Here is a 16,879-nt window from a genome sequence, read left to right on the forward strand (position 1 = left end):
TATTATTCCAGGTTAATACTGAAAAAGCACTAGAGGCTTCTCACTTATGACTTTCAGTGATCTTATTTGCAGTCAACCAGATGTTCATGGGTCACACCAACTAAGTGAAATTAATCCATTAATTCTGTAAAATAATATCACTAGAGCTAATTATAATTTAAATATAATATTTTCCTCTAAATTCAAGTTATTTCATAATATAAAGTGTCATGATATTGTTTATTATTTAAGGTTTAGAGGCATAAGCACAACTTTGAAATGGTTCGGTGATCAAAGAGAAGTTCTGCCATATGGTAGTTTTTGCTTCAAGGGCCCTTGTTGTTACAAAGTTGATAATATTAAAGGCTCTTCAATACACATTCCTAAAAGGATGTCAACATCAACATCAGCCCAATTCTCCTTTATTGCATGTTCCCTGCCATAATGTCAGGATATTTGAGTCAGAGCTTTTGTTGGGGAAAATGTGTGTTGACAGTTATTGATTCATAAGTCAGTATGATTGTTGCTTTACAGAACATTGCCATTTTCATGCCAGGCACTGTGCTAGGGTCACAGTCCAAAAAAAATAATACCTTAGATACCATTCCTCATTTGTAGTAAAAATACAAAATTACTCATGCTTAATTTTAAGTTGATATATGCAATATGTGTGCATTTGAGGTTGTTCACAAGGTGTGAACTTACATAGACTTAAAAACAAACAAAACATAAAGTCATAGAAGAAAAGGTTAATTACTAAATCCAGAAATCAAACTTCAGTTTTTACTTAATTTTTCTCCCTTAGTTATTAGGTGTGTTTTTACTCTAACACACATCTGATTTTCAAGAGGTCTTCTTTTAATTAAACATTTTTATTTTGAAATAATTTTAGATTTATATACAGTTGTAAGAAATAATAGACATCTCATGTACCTGTAATCAAATTTTACCACCATACAAACCTACAGTAGAATATCATAACAAGGATACTGACTTTGACACAGTCAGTATGGGGAACACTTTCATCACTACAAGGATCCCACAAGTTGCTCTTCTATAGCTACAATCACTCCCTTTTAACCACTCCCTCACTAACACCTGGCAGGCAACAATCTCTTCATGTCTATTGTTTTGTCATTTCAAGTATGTTATATACATGAAATCATACAGTATGTAACATTTTGGAACCGGATTTTTCACTTTGCACAGTTTTCTGGAGATTCACAGTTCATATCTTTTTATTGATGAATAGTGTTCTATGGTATGGATGCATCATAGATTGCTTTTTTCCAGGTTTATTGAGATATAATTGATATACAACATTGTGTAAGACTACGATGTACAGCATGATGATTTACTACAGGTATACATTGAGAAGTGATTATCACAGTAAGGTTAGTTACATTCTTCACCTCATATATTTACCATTTATTGTTGTTGCTGTTGTCATTATGATGAAAACATTTAAAATCTACTTTTCTGCAACTTTTAAGTATACAATACAGCATTATTAACTATAGTCACCATATTATACATAAGATACCCGGAATTATTTCTTTTATAATTGGAAGTTTATAGCTTCTGACCCACAGCTCCATTATCTTCCCTGCTCCAGCCTAGAACCTGGCAACAACGATTTTACCCTTTGATTCTATGAGTCAGCTTTTTTTGATTCTACATGTAAGTGAGATCATACAGTTTTTGTCTTTCTCTGTCCAACTTATTTCACTCAGCATAAGGTCCTCAAGTTGCATCCATGTTGTTGTAAATGACAAAATTTCCATCTTTTTCTATGGCTGAAAAATATTCTTCTGTGTGTGTCTGTGTATGTCCGTGTGCTCCACATTCTTTTTTATCCATTCATCAGTTGATAGACATTTAGGTTGTTTCCATCTCTTGGCTTTTGTGAATAATGCTGCAAAGAACATGGGAGTGCAGATATATCTATGAGATCCTAATTTTCTTTCCTTTGGATAAATACCTAGAAATGGGGTTGCTGTATCATATAGTACTTATATTTTTAATTTTTTGTATGATGTCTATACTATTTTCCATAGTGTCTTTACCAATATATGTTCCCACCAAGGTTCTCCTTTTCTCCTTTTCTCATATTCTCATCAGTATTTGATATCTCTTGTCTTTTTGATAACAGCCATTCTACCAGGTGTCGGGTGATAGCTCAGTGTGATTTTGATTTACATTTTCCTGATGATTAGTGATAAACCTTTTCATGTACTATTTGATCATTGTATGCCTTCTTTGGGAAAATGGTAATTTCACATTACTAATGATGTTGATGTTGAACATTTTTTCACATGATTATTTTCCATGTGGGTATCCTCTTACATAAAATATCTTCATGTGTTCTTCCCATTTTCTAATTTGCATTTGGTTTTGTCTTTTTTGTTGACATTGTAGTTTTGTTCTATTTTGTTTAGTTTTTAATATCCTAGATTCTAGGTAGATGTAGCTTTGAAATATTTTTTCCCTGAAAATAGTTTGGCTTTTCATATACTTAGTGGGGTATTTTGCAGATTAAAAGTTTGTAATTTGTTGAAGTACAATTTATTAAATTCTCCTATATATATTGTGAATTTGGTGTCAAATCTAGGAAATATTTGCCTAGCCTAGAACACAAATATTGTCTATTTTTTTTCAAAGGTTTCATAGTTTTAAGTTATAATTTAAGTTGCAATCCATATTTATGTAGCATTATAAAGCATGGGACCTAAGACAAGTTTTTTTTTTTTCCTCTATATATATCCAATTAATTTTCCACCTTCATCAAAAATCAGGCATATTTGTATGGATCTATTTCTTAGTTCTGTCTTCAGTTCCATTGATTTATATGCCCATTCTTCCTCCAATGAAATATTCTTGATTTTTATAGCTATACAATAAGGCTTCGAATAGTGTAGACTAATCCTTCTCACATTATTATTTTTTCTCAAAATTTATTTTAGCTATTCTATTTCATTTCCTGTTCCATATAAGTGTTAGAGTATCTACAACAAATCATATTGCAATTTTAATATTAATTGCATTAAACCTGCATATCAATCTTTATCATATGCAGTTTTCCAATTCATAAACATGAAATGTATCTCAATTTGTTTAGATCGTCTTTGTTTACCTTTATCAAGGTTGAGCAGTTTCAGCTTCCAAATACTACACATATTTTGTTTGATTCACATCTAAATTTTCTTTATTTTTTTCAAGCAATTGTAAATACATTGCATTTTTAATTTTGTTATCCATGTCTTCACTGATTCTACATAGAAATAAGAATGATTTGTGTATGTTTATCTTGTATCCTGTCAACTTGCTAAAATAACTTTTTAGTTTTAAGATTTTTTTTTTTAAATAGCTTGGAATTTTCTATGTAGACAATCATGTCATCTGCAAAAATTGAGAATTTTTTCCTTCGTATCTGACGTGTATGATCCTCATTTCCTTTTCTTAACTTACAACACTGTTTACAAATTCTAGCACTATATTGAGTAATAAAAATTTAGAATAGACAAATTTACATTCTTTATGAGTCTTATTGGATAAGTATTCAGTCTTAGATTATTAAGAATAATAACATTTGTAGGTGTTTTGTTTGTTATTTTTGTTGTTTTGTAGATGCTCTATATCAAATTGAGGAAGTTTCCTTTGTTACTGTATTTCTGAGAATTTTTATCATGAATGGATGCTGAGTTTTGTCAAATGTATTGTGTATGGATTGATGTGATCATATGTTTCTTCTCTTAGCCTGTTAATATGGTGGATCACTTTGATTGATATTGGGTGAATTGTAGTAGAGTGTGCTTTTTAATGAATTATAAAAATTGACAACTTGAGTGGTTATATCTATTTGTGTAGATTTGTTTCTACTATTCCCTAATTATCTTTTTTTTTTTTTTTAATGTCTATGGGGCCTATAGTGATATCCCCTATTTCATCCTTGATATTGGTAAATTGTGTTTTCTTTCTATTTTTCTTTATCAATTTTTTTTAGTGTGTCAATTTTATTGTTTTCAAAGAAACATCTCTTTGTTTCATTAGCTTTTTTGCTACAGTTTTGTCTTTACAACTTTATTGATTTATGTTTTTATCTTTATTGTTCCCCTCCTTCTGCTTCATTTGAGTTTATTTTGCTTTTTGTATACAGTTTTGGTCATTGTTCTAGGTATTATATAATCTATATATAACCTATCACAGCCTAGTGATTTTATCATTTTATATGTTTGAGTGTAGTTTAGAAATTTTATCTCTCTTTCATTATTTATCCTCTCTTATTTGTAACATTAATGAATTAAATATTTCTTTTCCATATATTTAGATACACATCAGACAGTCAATGTTTTCTTCAAATTTCAAACATAAATTAGAAAATTCAAGAGGAGAAGGAAAGTCTGTGTTTATCTATAATTTTGTTTCTTTTGTTTACCTATATTTTTGCTTGCTTGCTTTCATTGTGATATCCTTAATGTTATGTGTTAATGCTGACCATGATCACCTAGCTGATATAGAAGGACATCCAAAAAGAGGCAGAAATTCTTATGTAAACAACTATGCCAGGAGGAACCTAAAGGAAAATGCAATTCAAATTTACCAATTGTTTTTCTATGTAGAAAAAGTGGTTGGAATCCTGACTTGAGCTTGAACAATCAGTTGGACATTCAATAAAGCCTGGGTTTGGAATTAAGTGTATGAGTTTATTTCATTTACATCATTCTACCATTGATATGGCAGATTCTGTTACTACATTAAAATTCCAGTTAACTGTCACATTTCAAAAAAATGTTTTAAAGTTATGTTTAGTGAAGTGGATTATGTCAGAGCTATAACATTTCTTTTTTTTAAACATAATACTCCCAAGGGAAGTTGTTAGGATGTATTTCCACAGTGTTAAATGTGCATTCTAAAATATGTCATTTCAATATACAGTGAGGGATTTTCATTCTCACATTCATACCTCTGTAAAAATCTTAAATTGTCTGTTTACTTAGGAAGTTGGAAAACACTTTTCTTTTTAATTTAGGATGCTTAATTGGATGCCAATCTCTTAAATTCCTTGAATCTTTAGCTTCTTAATAAAAAATTGTTCAACATAATTTGGAAAGAAAAACTATGCACACATTATCCTACTTATAAACAATAATAGTGGATACCAAAAAAAGTAATTCATATAATTTATAATTTATTCATATAAATTGGTAATTTATATATACCAATTAAGATATCTAGCCATCTCAGTGAGTTTAATGCTTACATATTATAAAGCATATTTTTCCAAAAAATAAAGCATATTTTTCACTTATTGGTATATGTACCTCCAGTAATGTCATTTGTTAACATGATAACTATTGGTAGAAAATCTTGCCCTTTAAAATATAATGATAATTATCTGTAATTAACAGTATATATATTTTGTTTGCAATTTGTATTATGATATTATTTCAGTCTTATGGGAAAATATCAGAAATAGTATACAAGGAACTTTCATATATAGTCTTTACCCAGCTTCACTATTTGTTTAAACTTTTCCCCATTTGCTTTATAATTTTTTTATAAATATGTATATGAAATTTATCATGAGCCTTTTGAGAGTAGATTGGAGATACAGTGCCCCTTTATTCCAAAATACATTAACAAGTATTTCCTATATAACCAAAGTACTGTTAATAAAACATGGAAATTTTAGCTGGATACAATACTATTTAATCTATATTCCATATTGAATTTTTTCAGTTGTCCCAATAATATTCTTGGCAGTCTACTGTAAAGAGAAATATCTTTTCTCCAATTATTTATTGATTTGTTCATTTATATCAGTATGAATTTATGTTCTTATTTTATTGAATCAGTTACAACTTGTTACTATCCTCGTTTATTTTGAAGCTGAAATTGTCCTAGAGTTGGCCCACTGGGGACTCTTTTAAGCTGGCTGCTATGATCTTACGATACGACTTTCATTCTTTGAGTCTTCCTTACTTTCTCTTGCCACAAGGTGCTCCAACATTTTCTAAAAATAGTTTTTGTTTTTCTGTTTTTGTTTTTATTTTTATTTTAGGCATTCTAGTAGGTGTGTGGTAGCACATTATAAATATAATTTGCATTTGTTTTGCATTTGACTGATGATCCCATGGGCTTACCGACTATATGAACATCTTCTTTTGGAAAATGTATTTTTCAAGTTTTTATACATTTTACATTACTATGTTATTTTATTGAGTTCTAAGAATTCTTTATACTGCCTACAAATTCTTTGTAAAAATTTCCTTTTAATCTATGATTTCTCTATTTATTTTCTGACATATGTTATGCAAAAAGTTATTAATATTGGTGAAGTCTAATTTGTTTTTCTTTTAATTTCTTCTTTGGTTATTGCTTTCTACTTATTTTCTCAAAAACCTTTGCTACCTACAAATCACAAAGATATATATTTATATTCTCTTCTAAAGCTTAATACTGTTAATTTTTACATTTATGCCTATGATCTGTTTTAAATCAATATTTGTGTATTTGTGTATGGTGTGAGATCATAATTCTTTATATTTTTTTACATATGGATATCTAGCACAATTATTACAAGGCTTCCTCTGTTGAAATTACCTTTGCAACTGGTCAAATATAAATTACTGTAAATATAATTTTGTCATTGGTTTTGCTTGTGATTTTCTGTTTGTTTGTTTGTTGTCTTACTTTACTGTGAAAAATCTATACTAAAATGTTGAATAGAAGTGATGAGTGAGCATCTTTGTCATGTTCCCCATTGTCAGGAATAAAAAGTTAAATATTTCACCATTACATACGATGTAGGTATAGTTTTTTAAAAGATACTGTTTATGAGATTGAGGAAGTTCAATTGTACACTTAGATTGCTGACATATTTTATTTTAAAAACTACTTTATTTTGTAAAATGTTTTTTCTGCATTAGATGAGATAAAAATATTTTTCAATTACTCTGTTAATATGGTGAGATACATTAACTATTTTATCAAATGTGGAATAAACCTATTATAATACACTTTGGTTTTTATAAAATGTTACAATAAATTTGTAAATAATCTGTCTTCCCTTTTTTCTGGTAAACCTGTCATTATTTATGTCATTATGCACCACATATAATATTTTCTCTAATAACCCTCAAGGATATCTTTTTTTCTTTTTCTTTTTATTATTTTACATCTTTATTGGAGTATAATTTCCTTACAATATTCTGTTAGTTTCTGCTGTATAACAAAGTGAATCAGGTATATGTATACATATATCCCTATATCCCCTCCCTCCCACCCTCCCTATCCACCCCTCTAAGTGGTAACAAAGCACCAAGCTGATCTCCCTGTGCTATGTGGCTGCTTCCCACTAGCTATCTATTTCACATTTGGTAGTATATATATGTCAATGGTACTCTCTCACTTCATCCCAGCTTCCCCTTCCCTCTCATCATGTCCTCAAGTCCATTCTCTACATCTGTGTCTTTATTGTTGTCCTGTGCCTAGGTTCATCAGAACCTTTTTTTTTTTCATTCCATAATATATGTTAGCATACAGTACGAGTTTTTCTCTTTCTGAATTACTTCATTCAGTATGACAGACTCAAGGTCCATCCACCTCACTACAAATAACTCAATTTCGTTTCTTTTTATGGCTAATATTCCAATGTATATATGAGCCACATCTTCTTTATCCATTCATCTGCCACTGGACACTTAGGTTGTTTCCATGTCCTGGCTATTGTAAATAGTGCTGCAGTGAACATTGTGGTACATGTTTCTTTTTGAATTATGGTTTTCTCAAGGTTTATGCCCAGTAGTGGGACTGCTGGGTCGTATGATAGTTCTATTTTTAGGAAACTGCATACAGTTCTCCATAGTGGCTGTATCAATTTACATTCCCACCAACAGTGCAAGAAGGTTCCCTCTTCTCCACACCCTCTCCAGCATTTATTGTTTGTAGATTTTTTGATGATGGCCATTTCTGACTGGTGTGAGGTGATACCTCATTGTAGTTTTGATTTGCATTTCTCTAATAATTAGTGATGTTGAGCATCCTTTCATGTGTTTGTTAGCTATCTGTATATCTTCTTTGGAGAAATATCTATTTAGGTCTCCCACACTTTTTTGGATTGGGTTGTCTGTATTTTTGATATTGAGCTGCATGAGCTGCTTGTATATTTTGGAGATTAATCCTTTGTCAGTTGCTTCATTTGCAAATATTCTCTCCCATTCTGAGGGTTGTCTTTTCGTCTTGTTTATGGTTTCCTTTGCTGTGCAAAAGCTTTTAAGTTTCATTAGGTCCCATTTGTTTATTTTTTATTTTATTTCCATTACTCTAGGAAGTGGATCAAAAAAGATCTTGCTGTGATTTATGTCAAAGAGTGTTCTTCCTATGTTTTCCTCTAAGAGTTTTAGAGTGTCCGGTCTTACATTTAGGTCTCAAATCCATTTTGAGTTTATTTTTGTGTATGGTGTTTGTTAGAGAGTATTCTAATTTCATTCTTTTACATGTAGCTGTCCAGTTTTCCCAGCACCACTTATTGAAGAGATTGTCTTTTCTCCATTGTATATGTTTGCCTCCTTTGTCATAGATTAGTTGACCATAGGTGCGTGGGTTTATCTCTGGGCTTTCTATCTTGTTCCATTGATCTATGTTTCTGTTTTTGTGCCAGTACCATATTGTCTTGATTACTGTAGCTTTGTAGTATTGTCTGAAGTCAGGGAGTCTGATTCCTCCAGCTCCGTTTTTTTCCCTCAAGACTGCTTTGGCTATTCGGGGTCTTTTGTGTCTCCATACAAATTTTAAGATGATTTGTTCTAGTTCCGTAAAAAATGCCATTGGTAAATTTGATAGGGATTGCATTGAATCTGTAGATTCAAGAGATTTCCGTGCATTAATTTTGTATCCTGCAACTTTACCAAATTCATTGATTAGCTCTAGTAGTTTTCTGGTGGCATTTTTAGGATTCTCTATGTATAGTATCATGTCATCTGCAAACAGTGACAGTTTTACTTATTCTTTTCCAATTTGTATTCCTTTTATTTCTTTTTCTTCTCTGATTGCCGTGGCTAGGACTTCCAAAACTATGTTGAATAATAGTGGTGAGAGTGGACATCCTTGTCTCATTCCTGATCTTAGAGGAAATGCTTTCAGTTTTTCACCATTGACAATGATGTTTGCTGTGGGTTTGTCATATATGGCCTTTATTATGTTGAGCTAGGTTCCCTCTATGCCCACTTTCTGGAGAGTTTTTACCATAAATCGGTGTTGAATTTTGTCAAAAGTTTTTTCTGTATCTGTTGAGATGATCATATGGTTTTTATTCTTCAATTTGTTAATATGGTATATCACATTGATTGATTTGCCTATATTGAAGAATCCTTGCATCCCTGGGATAAATCCCACTTGATCGTGGTGTATGATCCTTTTAATGTATTGTTGGATTCTGTTTGCTCGTATTTTCTTGAGGATTTTTGCATCTATGTTCACCAGTGTTATTGATCTGTAATTTTCTTTTTTTGTGGTATCTTTGTCTGGTTTTGGTATCAGGGTGATGGTGGCCTCATAGAATGAGTTTGGGAGTGTTCCTTCCTCTGCAATTTTTTGGAAGAATTTGAGAAGGATAGGTGTTAGCTCGTCTCTAAATGTTTGATAGAATTTTTCTGCAAAGCCATCTGGTTCTGGACTTTTGTTTGTTGGAAGATTTTTAATTACAGTTTCAATGTCATTACTTATGATAGATCTGCTTGTATTTTCAAATTCTTTCTGGTCAGTCTTGAAAAATTGTACCTTTCCAAGAATTTGTCCATTTCTTTGTGGTTGTCCATTTTATTGGCATATAGCTGTTTGTAGTAGTTTCTTAGGATGCTTTGTATTTCTGTGGTGTCAGTTGTGGTTTCTCCTTTTTCATTTCTAATTTTACTGATTTTCATCCTCTCTCTTTTTTTCTTGATGAGTCTGGCTAAAGGTTTATCAATTTTGTTTATGTTCTCAAAGGACCAGCTTTTAGCTTTATTGATCTTTGCTATTGTTTTCTTCATTTCTATTTCATTTATTTCTGCTCTGATCTTTATGATTTCTTTCCTTCTACTGACTTCGGGTTTTCCTTGTTCCTCTTTCTCTAGTTGTATTAAGTGTAGGGTTAGATTGTTTGAGATTTTTCTTGTTTCTTGAGGTGAGATTGAATTGCTATAAACTTCCCTCTTAGAACTGCTTTTGCTGCATCCCATAGGTTTTGGGTGGTCCTGTTTTCATTGTCATTTGTCTCTAGGTATTTTATGATTTCTTCTTTGACTTATTCTTTGACTTCTTGGTATCTCTTGGTTATTTAGTAGTGCACTGTTTAACCTCCATGTATTTGTGTTTTTTCCAGTTTTTTTTTCCTGTAATTGATTTCCTATCTCATAGTGTTGTGGTCAGAAAAAATGCTTGATACGATTTCAAGTTTTTAAAATTTTCTGAGGCTTGATTTGTGACCCAAGATGTGATCTATCTTGGAGAATGTTCTGTGTGCACTTGACAAGAAAGTTTATTCTGCCACTTTCAGGTGGAATGTCCTATAAATATCAATTAAATCTATCTGATCTATTGTGTCATTTAAAGCTTGTGTTTCCATATTTATTTTTTGTTTGGATGAAAACCTAAACAGACATTTCACCAAAGAAGGCATACAGATGGCCAAGAGGCACATGAAAAGATGCTCAACATCACTAATTATTAGAGAAATGCAAATCAAAACTACAATGAGCTATCACCTTACACCAGTCAGAATGGCCATCATCAAAAAATCTACAAACAGTTAATGCTGGAGAGAGTGTGGAGAAAATGGAACCCTTTTGCACTGTTGGTGGAAATATAAATTGATACAGCCACTATGGAGAAAAGTATGGAGGTTCCTTAAAAAACTAAAAATAGAACTACCATATGACCCAGCAATCTCACTACTGGGCATATACCCTGAGAAAACCATAATTCAAAAGGACGCATGTACCCCAATGTTCATTACAGCACTCTTTACAACACCCAGGACATGGAAACAACCTAAATGTCCAATGATAGATGAATGGATAAAGAAGATATGGTACACATATACAATGGAATATTACTCAGCCCTAAAAAGGAACAAAATTGAGTCATTTGTAGAGATGTGGATGCACCTAGAGTCTGTCATATAGAGTGAAGTAAGTCAGAGAGCAAAAAATAAACATCGTATATTGACACATATATGTGGAATCTAGAAAAATGGTACAGATGAACTTATTTGTAGGGCAGGAATAGAGATATAGATGTAGAGAATGGACATTTGGACATGGGGGTGAAGGGGAGGGTGGGACAAATTGGAAGATTAGGTTTGACATAAATACGCTCCCACATTTAAAATACATAGCTAGTGGGAACTTGCTGTATAGCACAGGGAGCTCCGCTTGGTGCTTTGTGATTACCTAGATGGGAGGGGATGGGGATGATGGAGGTCTAAGAGGGAAGGAATATAGGTAAACATAAAGCTGATTCACTTTATTGTACAGCAGAAACTAACAATTTTAGTAAAGCAATTTTAATCCAATAAAAATTAAAATTAAAATTAAAAAAATAAAAATAAAAATAAATAAATACATATATACATACATACAACAGGAAAAAAAATGTATGCACAGGGTTGCAGGGCACAAGATGGCAGGGATTAAAGATATAAGAATAACCCAACTGTATTCAAACAACATTGTGTTATTATGATTGGAATGTTATCCAATTTTCTCTTTAAATAAAATACAAAGATTGCTTTTCCTTCTCCTTCCCTTCCTCCTCTCCCTCAGCCTTCTTCCATATAGAATCAGAATTCCTGGAGTAAACCTTGTTAATAGTTATGGGAAATTAGGAAGGCATATTATTTATTAATGTATTCAGTAAGTATTTATTGAATTCTTACAATATGCCAAGCACTGTGCTACAAAATGTCTCAGAAAAATCTTGCTTTTGTATTGGAACTGTATGTAACTGGCTTAGGGTATACACTGCCTATGAGGGTAGCGTTTCAAATGTGCTCATTCTGAAAGGGATGGAAGGATTGGGGGAGGGAGAATAACTAGGATTCTTACATTAATCTACTGGGATAATATAGTATTCAAAAATATATTGAATTGTATAATATAAATGTATTTTTGGAAAAAATCCAATTCTTTTTTAAACACAAAGTTTAGAAAGTAAAACACTGCAGAATTTTCACTTCAGAGATAGGATTTTAAAAGACTGAGGAACTTCGTGCTTATCTTGTCTTTGTACCCCTCTCCTGTCCTATTCTTTTTATAACTGCATATGCCTTAGAATAAAACAAAAACCAACCTGAAATTCAGATTCATGACTGTGGTCAGGAAAACACTGGCCAAACCCTGATTTCTTTGTCAATTTCTAGTCCCACACTCTTGCCAACATGTGCCAAATCAAGCTCAGCACCATTTCCAATTCACTTTCTTCCCTCCCTTGCTTGCTCATGCAGCCTTTTTGCCATTTTATCTTCCTGGCAAAACCCCTGATTCTCTACACTCTTCGCAATTAGTGGAGGTATTCCAGATACTCTCCATCATTAATGTTTTGGCTAGGGATTCAGATTAAATTTCAGAGACACTTTGCACAACAGATAAGTGCCAAGCATCAGTGTAGCATTTTCACATGTAGCATCTATTCTGTCACCAGAAGACATTAATATCACCATCAAACAGTTAAGCAAGTTATAGCTCTGAGAGGCAAGGTAAAATAACCCAATTTATGTCACACACCACTCAAGATTTGCTGTAATTAATGTCTTTTTGTTCCAAAGGACAGAAATACACAAGTTGAAGTCAAAACGAGGGTCACTATAGCAAGATTATGAGGAAAGTCACAGAATACTTTGCAAAAAATAAAACAAGGCATCATCCTAATAAGACAGCCTTTATTCATTTCTCTCTTTCATTTTTTCTTCCTGTCTCCTGCTCCCCACTTATCTTCTACCTTACTCTCTCTCTCAATATTTGTCTCATATCTTTGCTTCTCTCTGCTTATTTGCTATATTCATTTCTCTGTACACTGGCTTTCTCTGCAGCAATATTAGTTTCTGTACTTTTCATCCTCAGCTTGCCCTTAACTCTGTTTCATCATAGAAATGATTCTGTCCCTAAACCTAACACCTGAAGACCTAATATTCTAAATTTACATTTTAGAAATAAAATCTGATATCCTCAATCCGAACTTCATCCCTGAGCTGAGAACCTGCAGTCAGTGGGTTGGTTGCTGGCACAGAATAGAAGTCTGTCCATCTAGGCCCATCATGTCACTGTAGACTGCTGACAGAGTACTATTTTAAAGAAAGGAATGTGGAAGGAATGTAGTCATAACTACAGTGGCAGAATCTGGTCAACTGTCTTCTGATTTCAGCCCTGGGCTCTTCCCACTACACCAGCCTGAGGAACTGACTGTGTTTTGGTCATCTTTGCATTCCTGCAACACTCTATAAAAATGAATGCCTAGAAATTGCAGATGCTGATACAATGTTGGTTCATGTGGTGACCTTGTAGTGAAATAGACTAACATTGGCAGGTCATGGACATACCCTAATCTTTTCATCCAAAAGTCAACTTTCAGTTGAGTGTCATCTAAAACTTGTTTAAGCCAAACCCCTAGATAGAGACAGAAGGGAAAAGGGAGAGAGAGAAGGAAGATTTTAACGATACCTGATTAAGTTCCAATGAATGCAATCTGATTTTGGAATAAAGAGAACTGAGGAATGAAAACCCATTCTGCCATAGAGTTATTTGTCATTCTTGTGCAGTTGCCAAATAAATCAGTAAAAATAGATTTTAAAAAAAAATTTAAATTAAGGCAGAAGCTATACCGGGACAATGGAGAGTTGAGAGAGATATAGAGATGAAACTTTTCCTCTGTCCTTTCTACAGGGCTTTATCAGATTAAATATACTTTCTTCCCTTAAATCTTCTTTTGCAGTGTTTGCTTATTGTAATTCAGGGACTAGAAAAGCAAACTTCTAAAGATTTAATTTTTATCTCTTTTTTTTTTCCCCCCTTGCAGCTCAGGTATTTTTCCTTCCCCTTTCCCACTCCTTCACAGTTTGAAGAGTTCTCAAAGAAATTCAGCCAGTTTGCCAGTCTGGTCTGCACTGTAATTTTGGTTAGCAGATACTGCAGTGTTGTATGTGCCATCTAATTTATTTTCTCCTTTGCACCATTCCCTCTTCTATTTACTTAACACTTTGAATGTTTACAATCCAGTAAGAGGTCATATAAATTTATTAAACCTCTCTGATTTTTTTTTCCTTTTAAATATGTTATTTTAAGCTTTTCTTTCAGTTTCCTCCTATTTTTGGAATGGTTCCTCAGGGCTCTCATTATTTGGATCTCCCACTGACTTAAACTTCTCTAGAGCAGAGTGCTTGTAATTTCTTTGACTTAAGCTGGCATATTAATCACTTGCTTAGCCTTAAAGAATTTAGGGTAGAACTTCTTTCAATGGAACTGTTGCTTGAGTTGCTGCCACAGCAGCAAAGGAAATGCATCTGGTCCCCTCTGTTGAAAGCAATTTGCCCCCTGCCAGCAGCTCAGCTTTGTGGTCACAGAAGAGCAAACCCTGTGGGAACTGGGGGATGTCAGTGGTAAGAACAGAAGAAATGTGGACTACATCTAACTCTAGGTTGTGTCCAGGAAGGGAAATGGCAGAGTGCACATTAGCTTCCCAGTGCCATTTCTTCTTCTGGCCATAAGTCTAATCATAAGTCTTCTGTAAATCACCTGGGACACATGAAGAGTAATTGCTTCCCACATGATTTTCTTAGATTTTTTAATGGAGTTTAAATTTTATACCATTGCTTACTGACCTCCTGTACATTCTTTCCTTTCTTCTTTCTTGTGTATAGGTATGGACTTGGGGCCCTCATTCATACTAACTGCATTTTTTCCTTAGTGATAGTAGACCAGAGCCTTTTCTATTTTTTAGGATGGGCTTACTTTAGGTAAGAATATTTAGATAAAATCTTCCCAGAAATTTCTTCTGGATGCTTCAAACTACTTTGAGTGTACCTCTTTTGTAAGCTTTGCTAATTTCAGCTTTGAAAAGAGGGTTCCTGTTAGGTTCATTATTAACTTCCCACAGTTCCTAGAACAATAACTTGCATATTTTATGTATTTGACTAGTAATTATTAAACACATCAATATAGATCCATCTGTAGAGTGACCAGGTGGATTTTTATGGATAAACATTACCTGTTTAGTCATATAGAGCTCCATTATGCTATATCTACTCAACAAACTAGATACTGAAATTGCATTCCTCCTTGGATGGGACTCGAACTCAGCCAAACTTCAGATTGGGACTTGAACCCATAATCCCTGATTTAGGAGGTGACTCAAACCCACTGTCTTTTAATTAAAACTGTTAACCTGATGTCAAGACTTACTGAAGCTTGGGTTCTCTAGTCTCAGCACAGAAAGAATTCAGGGTGAGGCAAAGTGATATGCAAAGAGTGAGTTTATTCGCATAGGATGCTTGTGAGACATATAAGCAGAGAACAAAAAAAGGCTACATTTTTATAATCAAAGAAAAAGTGGGGAGGGGAGAAGACTACTTTCTTCCTCATTTTTTGGTAGACATCATGGCTTACATCGTTAGTCCCTCTTTTAACCTGATATGGTCTTACTGGGACTGTTATGGTGCTATTTTAATCATATGTATATTAGCAAAAGGGTGGTAACATAAACTAAAATATGGTAATTCATCTCAGATTTTGGTATAATGTCCCCTTTCACCTAGTTTCTTTACCCCTTTCACCTCTATTCCTGTCTTGACTACATGCAGAAATGTTAATCTTCAAGGGCCTTTAACTTCCTTACTTCATGTAACAAGATTCCAACCCCATATCTATTGTTATGTTTTAACTATCAGGACTTGTGGGTTGAGTGTGCCTGGCACTTGAATGTGCCCAATCTTCCTTCAAGGTAGAGTAAATTGTTGCTAGGTTACTGGATTCTTTTCTTGAGTAGTCATTAGCTTACAACAGTCTCCCAAACTCCCTTAAAATTCCAGTCTTTAATCTCCTAGTGAGATTTCTAAACTAATTATTTAATCATCCTACTCTATCCCTATCAGTACTACACTCATGCTGAATCCAAGCACGACTTCACTATTCAAATCCTTTGATATGAATGACTCGTCTCAACCTACTCTTCTCTAATCATCATTCCACCATAATTAGAACTCTCCTAGCTCATTTTCCTCTTTTATTTCTTGCTTTGCCCCTTATTCTTGCTGCTCAATATGATTTTCCCCACTGATACCTGGTTTTCCCTCACTATAGCTCTTGCACTTGCCATGATATATGGCATCCTCAGTGGAAAAGGACACACCATATTGTTCTCTCAATATCTTCTTGTTGGCATTTTGGATCTTCTGTAAGCCTGCCACACCTCTCATAGGACCTCTAAACATTACCAATGGTACTTGATATTGTCAGTTCTACCAATGCACATTGATGAGAAATGAGTATTGATCCTAAACACTGCAAAAAGGGAAAGCTGCTTACAACAAAGACCTATGCATTAGAGGGAGGAGTCAAGATGGCAGAATAGGAAGATATGGAATTTGTCTCTCCTCACAAGTATACTAAGAATACAACTACAAATGAAACAATTCTTACAGGGCACCTGCTGAACATTAGTAGAAGAATTCAGACACCTAAAAGGACAAGAAAAATTCCCTCTTAACTGGGTAGGATGAAATAAAGAAAAAAAGAAAAGAGGAATCAAAAAAGGAACCAGCAATCTTAGTGGGAAGCTGAAGGTGAGGAAATGTTCCTGCGCTCAAAAAAAACCCCTCACAGTGGGGAAATCAGCTGGGACAGAAACGGACCTTTGAAGGATCAAAGGG

The sequence above is a fragment of the Balaenoptera musculus genome, chromosome 20 (assembly GCF_009873245.2).
Source record: "Balaenoptera musculus isolate JJ_BM4_2016_0621 chromosome 20, mBalMus1.pri.v3, whole genome shotgun sequence".
In the NCBI taxonomy this organism is placed as follows: Eukaryota; Metazoa; Chordata; class Mammalia; order Artiodactyla; family Balaenopteridae; genus Balaenoptera; species Balaenoptera musculus.